The following is an 8,216-nucleotide window of genomic DNA, read 5'->3' as shown; positions in this document are numbered from 1 at the left end:
TATTCTCCTAGGAGAGGAAGCAAATAGTCGCCGCTTCGCCGTCCGGCTGTCTGTTCGTCTGTGAGTCCTTCCGTCCCACAATTCTTCTCCGAAGTATTATTCAGCAACCACTTGTTGGAATTGAGTGAAACTTACTAGGAAGCTTCACTACCAAGAGGAAATGCGCATATTGCCTTCATGTTTTGGTCGGATAATTTCTCACAGAGTTATTGTCCTTTGCCTAGTCAACACACACATATATATAGTATACTTAAGCACTATTTCTTCTCAGGAGTATTTTTCAGCAACTGTTGGTTAGAATTTAGAAAACCTTCATGGGAAGCTTCACTCCTAAGAGGAGATGCGCATATGTTTTCTTTGTCCTCTGGTTAGATGATTTCTCACTGAGTTATTGCCCTTTTAGTATTCAACATAAGTTATCGTACCAGTTCTTGTCCGGAGTATTCCTCAGTAATCACTGGCTGGAATTCATCAGAACTTATAGGATGCTTCACTCCCTAGAGGAGACGCACATATTATATTCATGTTCCGGTCGAATGATTTTTCAGCTGAGTCATTACCCTTTCAATAAATACAATAATAAGTATGCTGTAGTACTATTTCTTGTCCAGAGTATTCCTCAGAAACCCTTGGCTGAAATTCATTGAAGATTGGTAGAAGGTTTCTCTCTCAACAGGAGACATGCATATTATCTTCAAGTTCCAGTCGAATGACTTTTCACAGAGTTATTGTTCTTTCATATTATTTAACATTAGTATACCATAACACCATTTCTTGTCAGAAGTATCCCTCAGCAACCCTACGCTGAAATTCAATGAACCTTCACTTCCAAAAGAAGATGAACATATCTTGTGCAAACTTCTTTGTAACTGGAGTACTAAGAAACTTCTTTGGAAGTTTCACTGCTGGGACAAGTTATATGCCCAATGCTGTTGATGAATTCCATTTTTGTCTTTTATATGCAATAATCATATATCGGGGAGCATCCGTCGATTTTACCGATTTTTTTTTTCATGTTTTTTTCTCGTTGACAGATCTACGGATCTCGGGGTTGTGAGTTCGATCCCCGGGCGGGGCGTATGTTCTCCGTGACGATTTCATAAATGACATTGTGTCTGATATCATTCGTCCTCCACCTCTGATTCATGTGGCTCATATTCCAACAGGAGCACACGTCTGGCTGGGAGGTGACTTCAACCTTGGGGACATAAATTGGGATGACTGCAGTGTTAAAGGTACATCATCAAAATCGTCCCTTTGCAACCAACTTATTAATATATCAAATGACCGCTTCCTAACACAAATAGTAACTGAACCAACAAGAACAACAGAGACATCCGAAAACATCTTTGACTTTTTCTTCACAAACAACAGCTCGCTAGTAAATAATGTTGCAGTCATACCTGGGATATCCGACCATGATGCAGTGTATATAAAGTCCAGTCTTCGCCCATACAGGAAACCTCCCCTACACCGGAAGGTGTTCTCATACAACAAGGCAGACTACGATGCTATCAAAGCTGGTCTACGAAGTCTCTACACAGACATGATGTCATCCGCCGACACAGACTTTAACACTCTCTGGTCAATTTTCAAGAAACAAGTCACCAAACTCATCCACGACCACATACCTACCAAGACCCTCAGAGGCCTCAAGACGATGAAGCCATGGATTGATAAGAGAGTAAGAGCAGCCATGAGAAAAGAGATCAAACTTTTTACCAGAATGAAGAAAAACAAAAATGAATCAGATACTAGTATCAGAAAATATAAAAAACCACAAGGCTGAACTACAGAAACTTGAAAGGCAGTCATACTTTAATTTCATTAATAACATCATAGAAAATGACGACCTAGGAGAAAATAGACCATCCAAACAAAACGATTCTGGAATTATATCAAATCGCTTCGAAAGGACAACACTAGCATTTCACCATTGAAACATTTGGGTAGACTTTTTAACGAGTCAAAGAACAAGGCTGATATACTGAACAGTCAGTACATGTCTGTTTTCACACATGAGGACGAGGCAGACGCAGTCCAGATGGTACACCTTTACCACCCATGGAAGAAATCAAGGTCACTACAGAAGGGATCGAAAAGCTGTTACGCAACACCAATCCACACAAGGCATCTGTTCCAGACTTAAAACCTGATCGTATCCTTAAAGGATGTGCCTTGGAACTTGCCCCTACCCTGACCATGATTTTCAACGCCTCGTTACAGAGTGGCTCCGTCCCAGATGACTGGCGTCATGCCAACGTCACAGCCATTTTTAAAAAGGGTACCAGATATGATGCTGCCAATTACAGACCCGTCTCTTTGACCTGCCTCTGCTGCAAGCTATTAGAACATGTCTTTGTAAGCAACATCTTGAAACACCTAGATAATCACCAAGTACTGCATGATTGCCAGCATGACTTCCGAGCTCGCAGAAGTTGCGAAACACAGTTACTGACATTGTACCCTCAGTTGGCTTCAGCACTAGACAAGCGTATACAGACTGATATGATTATTCTGACTGTAGTAGAGCGTTCGACCGAGTACCAAACCAACGCTTACTAAAGAAGGTTGAACACTATGGCATTACAGGAAACACCCAGAAGTGGATTCAGGCTTTCCCCACAGGGAGGACCCAACAGGTACTTGTGGAAGGACAGGCACCGGACACAGTACCAGTCGTCAGTGGCGTACCTCAGGGATCTGTCTAGGTCCTTACTCTTCTTGATTTTTATCAACGACCTCCCTGAGTGCGTCAAATCCAGAATACGGTTATTTGTCGATAATACACCGCCACATCAAGTCAGCAGCGGACCAAGCACATGGTCAAAGACTCCCAGAGCCTATACATACTACCTTAAAGAGAATTCCGATAATTTTTTTCCTTTCATAGAATTTTTTAAAATTCATATATATGATAGGAAAATGTGTGCTGAAAACAATGAACAAATAAAAATAATAGGTCACCAGGTTTATTTTTGTGAAAAATTGCTTTGAACACACCCACTGTTGCTGAAACTGCCAGCGATTTTTGAACATTTTCATAATTTTCTGCTTTTTTTTATAAATACCAACCAAAATATACATCCAGGCAGCACAATACGGTTTTTTTCTTATTACAGATTTTATCATATACTTACTTGATATCATAGTCATATTTGTAATACTCTATCCTTACAATGATGGGTACAAATGAAAAAAAAATATTGTTTCATATTACTTTTGTGAACTTTTTCCAATGAAAAATACCCATAGTGAAGAATATTTTTTTAAATTTTGAAAAAACTCTTTCATAGATTTTTTTTCCTTTTTTCTTGTGTATAGATAATTGTATTGTGAGCATAAAATGGCTAAAAATGTATAGGTCACCAGGCTAAATTTATGTTAAGACCGCTAGAATACAAACACCTATTCGGACGGAAATGGCGCGAACCTGCCCAAATTGATTACATATATGTCTGCTAAAAGTTTAAAAAAAGTTTTAAAAATTCTTAATTCTTTCTATAATTGCATACTAAATAATCTGAAAGGTGATATTGTCTTATCAGTACTAAGTCAATTATCTTACATTATATGAACAACACTGTCTTTATACTAAAATGCGATGTGAAAACACAACCACAAAAATAGCAAAATACCTGTCAGGCATGATACTTGTCAATACAACATAAACCAGTATCAACATTTGATTACTGATATAACTTATCAAAAATGTTATTTCATTCAAGATTCTTCATATTTAAGATTGTCTGTAACATGTTTCAACAAATGTTGACTTCACTTCAGTTTTCCATAGAAAGTGTCGGCTGCGCAGAAAGATGCGCATTAAAAACTATAGGAATTCCCTTTAAAGGTGTAGGTCTTACTGTCGACAGCGGCACGAAATACCTTGGCTTGGATTTACAATCTAACCTAGCTTGGAGCAGCACATTAATCGCATCACCAAGAAAGCCAACATCATGCTGGGCTTCCTATTAAGGCCTAAAAAAATCTTTGTTTTCGGTAACATGCTCAAAAAAATTATTACGATAATCTCAGTTTTACATCGGAATTTCGCATTGTCAAAATAGCATAGTCCTTAAGGGAGACTTTCCGGAAATTATTTTTGTATCAAAAAATGAATACAAATAAGGGGTTTATGCCTTTAAAGCATCAGTAAGTTGATTTCTAACATCACTGGCCATGTTTAAAGCATTAAAAAGTGCAGTTTTGCAACTTTTTGTTAAAAAGTTGAAAAAAAAATTCTCCAAGGCCAGAAAAACATTTAGGACTGGGCCAAAAATTTAGGATAGGTCATGATAGCGGAACCAAACATTTTTTACGCCTAAGACGGAATTTACACAAAGCAACAGAAGACACAAGGTCAAATGCCTATGTACAACGCCATCACATCTGGATTACTGCTGCTCAATCTGGAGTCCACACCAGAAGGACTTGATCCATAAGGTAGATATGGTTCAACGCAGAGCAGCGCGATTTGTCACCAATCACTATCGAAACACCAGCAGTGTATCAGATATGCTCCAACACTTGCAGTGGGAGTCCCTCCAGACAAGGAGAGAAAAGGCAGAGCTCATCTTGCTCTACAAGATCGTGCTTGACCTGGTGGATATTCCAGCCTCCACACATTTCACACCTGTCACTTCTAGAACAAGAGCAGCACATAACAACCAGTTCCATCAGTACTCTACATCAACCAACTACTACAAACACAGCTTAATTCTTCCCTAGAACCATCCCGATATGGAACAGACTTCCAGCCAGTGTCGCTAAGGCTCTCTCTTTGGCATCATTCAACAGAGAGCTGTCATCCCAGCCGTTCTAAGGGATCAGTATGCCTTTCTGATACATCTCAAATGACGACGGACCACTGACGGCGGGACCTTGGGTCCTGGTAGCGCCACGCAAGCCGGACTGGTCACTCAGATGGGATGTAGTAGAAGGCATTCCTCATGCTTTTATCTTCTTACTTTTACTTATTGCACCAAATTCTTGACTGTATCTATTTTCTTATTGTATTATACTCTACTTCATGTCTCTTATTTCTTAACTGTTGTCTTTTCTTGCGCACCGTCTAGTCATGGTCAAAGTTAACAGTTTGACGTACGATTTAGTTGAAGATGGAAGTTGGCAGTTACTTGGGATGTAGTAGAAGGCATTTCTCATGCTTTTATCTTCTTACTTTTACTTATTGCACCACATTCTTGACTGTATCTATTTTCTTACTTTATTATACTTTACTTCATGTCTCTTATTTCTTAACTGTTGTCTTTTCTTGCGCACCGTCAAGTCATGGTCAAAGTTGACAGTTTGACGTACGATTTAGATGTAGATGGAAGTTGGCAGTTACTTGCGGAGTACAGGCTTGTACTGGTACAGAATTCAGGAACACTGGTTAGGTTAACTGCCCGCCGTTATATAGCTGAAATACTGTTGGAAAATGGCGTTTAACTCAAAACAAACAAACAAAAAAGTCCTCGTCCAATCAAAAAGAATTATTTTTCTGGCCTCAAGACCCTCATCGTCAATTTCCAGTCCATAGTTAACAAAAAATTCGAGCTGCACTCCCTACTTCAAACCGAAAATCCGGACATCATTTTTGGTACAGAATCCTGGTTAACATTAAATCATAAAGATAATGAAATATTTCCCCCTTCCGTAGGTTACACCACATACAGATTAGACAGGAAAACAGGCCAAGCGGGTGAGGGCGTACTCATCTTGGTCAAAAACAATATAGTGGTCTCTGAAATGAAGGAGTTACAAACAGATTGTGAACTCATATGGTTAAAACTGGAATTGGTAGGTTCTAAGCCCCTTTATATTGCATCTTATTACAGACCACATGAACAGGATGAGGACAGTTTAATAGAATTCAGAAAATCTTTAGACAAGGTCACTAAACTCAAAGGCAAAATTTGGATTGCCGGAGACTTCAATTTCCCCAAACTGTCCTGGGACCCCGAGGGCACACCAGGTCTTAAACCTGGCTGCTCCCACAGTAGAATCAATAAAGAATTCCTCTCTGTCATAAATGATTTCTCCCTTTAACAAATGGTTAGTCTTCCTACAAGGTTAAACAACACTTATACCTCTTCCTTACCTCAAACCCAACTCTGGTCAGGCATGTTAACACTATGGCGGGATTGTAGGATCATGATATAGTACAAGTGCATTCAGATGTTAAGCCAAGGTTCAACAGAATGAAACCCCGCCTAGTTCACTTATATAAAAAAGCAGACTGGTCAAAATTTCAGCAGTTCATAAAGTCAAAATCCCCTTCCCTGTTTAAAGGTTATAACACACGGTCTGTTGAAGACCTACGGTCAGAATTCAAAGAGGTTCTATCTGAAGGTATGAACCTATTCATTCCAACCAAGAGAATAGGCTCAAGACCCCAACTACCATGGATTACCCAAAGCATTAAACGTCAGATTAGGAAACGAAATAAGAGTTCCAAAAGGTCAAAAATAACACCAACCCAAAGGTCAAACAGCTTTACATAAATTTTAAAAATCTTGTTAGGAAAAATATCAAAAAGCCCATGACAGTTACAAAGATTATGTCCTGGAATGTCAAGATGATCCGGATAACCCACAAACAGGTCAAAACTTCTCTCGTAAGAAAGTTTTCTCCCTTGCCAAAAATGCCAAGCAAGACTTCCAAGGCATTTCCCCTCTTCTAGAAAAAGGTCAACTTCAAACGGATGATAAAAAGAAGGCCAATATCCTCAATCGTCAATTCCAATCTTTGTTCACCCCAATGTCACCTCTCAAATTGGGCCAACTCTGTAAAATGAAAGTGCAGTCTCTACTCTCTATACCAACTGATTACCAGCCAAAATATCCCCTAATGCCAAAGGTCACTATAGGCATAAATGGTGTTCAGAAACTCCTTTCGTCCCTCAAAATAGATAAAGCATGTGGTCCCGATGGTCTAAAGCCGATTCTTCTTAAAAATCTTAGTGAACAAATCTCACCATTAGTCACTCAGCTCTTTCAAAGGTCCCTTGACACGGGCACTATCCCAGCTATTCTTACTCTAAGGCCAATGCCACTCCTCTGTTTAAGAAGGGCGACAAAAAGCAATCCTGCAAATTACCGGCCTATTTCCCTAACTTGTATTCTCTGTAAGTTACTGGAACACATCATAGCCTCTAATATTACCAAACACTTCCAGGTTAACAATGTCCTCTATGACCTACAGAGAGAAAAGGTCATGCGAAACTCAGTTACTCGAACTTTTAGAAGATCTATCTCGAAACTTAATTCAAGGCCACCAGACGGACTTAATCCTTCTGGACTTCTCTAAAGCATTTGACAAGGTTAACCATCTGAAACTTCTGTACAAACTTCATCAACATGGTATTCAGGGCCCCACGTTGCAATGGGTCAAGTCTTTCTTGATTGGCAGGCGCCAATCTGTCCTTGTGAATAGTGAAACTTCAGAGGAAGTTCCAGTAACGTCCGGAGTCCCACAGGGCTCCGTCCTAGGTACCCTTCTATTCTTACTTTACATTAATGACCTGCCTGAAAATCTGATTTCACAGGTCCGCTTATTCGCCGATGACACTGCTGTCTATTTAACTGTAAATAGTTCTGTCCAAGAAAACATCCTCCAGCAAGACTTAAATAGGTTACAGCTATAGGAAAGTAAGAGGGACATGGAGTTTAACCCCTCAAAATGCACTGTTATGAACATAACAAGGTCAAAAAACCCTTTCAAATCAAAGTACACACTCCATGGCCAAGTCTTGGAAACACTTCCTGATGCAAAGTACCTTGGAGCCACTATATCCTCAGATCTTAATTGGAATAAACACATCAATTTAGCCACGTCCAAAGCTACCCGAACACTTTACTTCATCAAGCGAAATATCCCATGCAAAAACCCAAAAGTTCGAGAAGTAGCTTATAAAGCCCTAGACAGGCCACAGCTAGAATATGCTAGCTGTGTTTGGAACCCTTATACCCAACAAAACATTTACCAGATCGAAATGATTCAGCGGAGGGCAGCGCGATGGATTAATCATGACTACTCCCCTTAAAGCAGTGTCACAAACATACTATGTCAGCTGAGATGGCGTACCCTTGAAGATAGGAGATCTGATTCACGCCTCTTTATGTTCTACAAAATAGTAAATGGTTTGGTTGCAATACCACTCCCTCCCTGTGTCAGTCCCCCTATCCCGTCTAACAAGACATATGCATCCCCAC

Source organism: Mercenaria mercenaria, chromosome 3 (assembly GCF_021730395.1).
Source record: "Mercenaria mercenaria strain notata chromosome 3, MADL_Memer_1, whole genome shotgun sequence".
NCBI classification, from domain to species: Eukaryota; Metazoa; Mollusca; class Bivalvia; order Venerida; family Veneridae; genus Mercenaria; species Mercenaria mercenaria.
Note: the sequence above shows the minus strand (reverse complement) of the source record.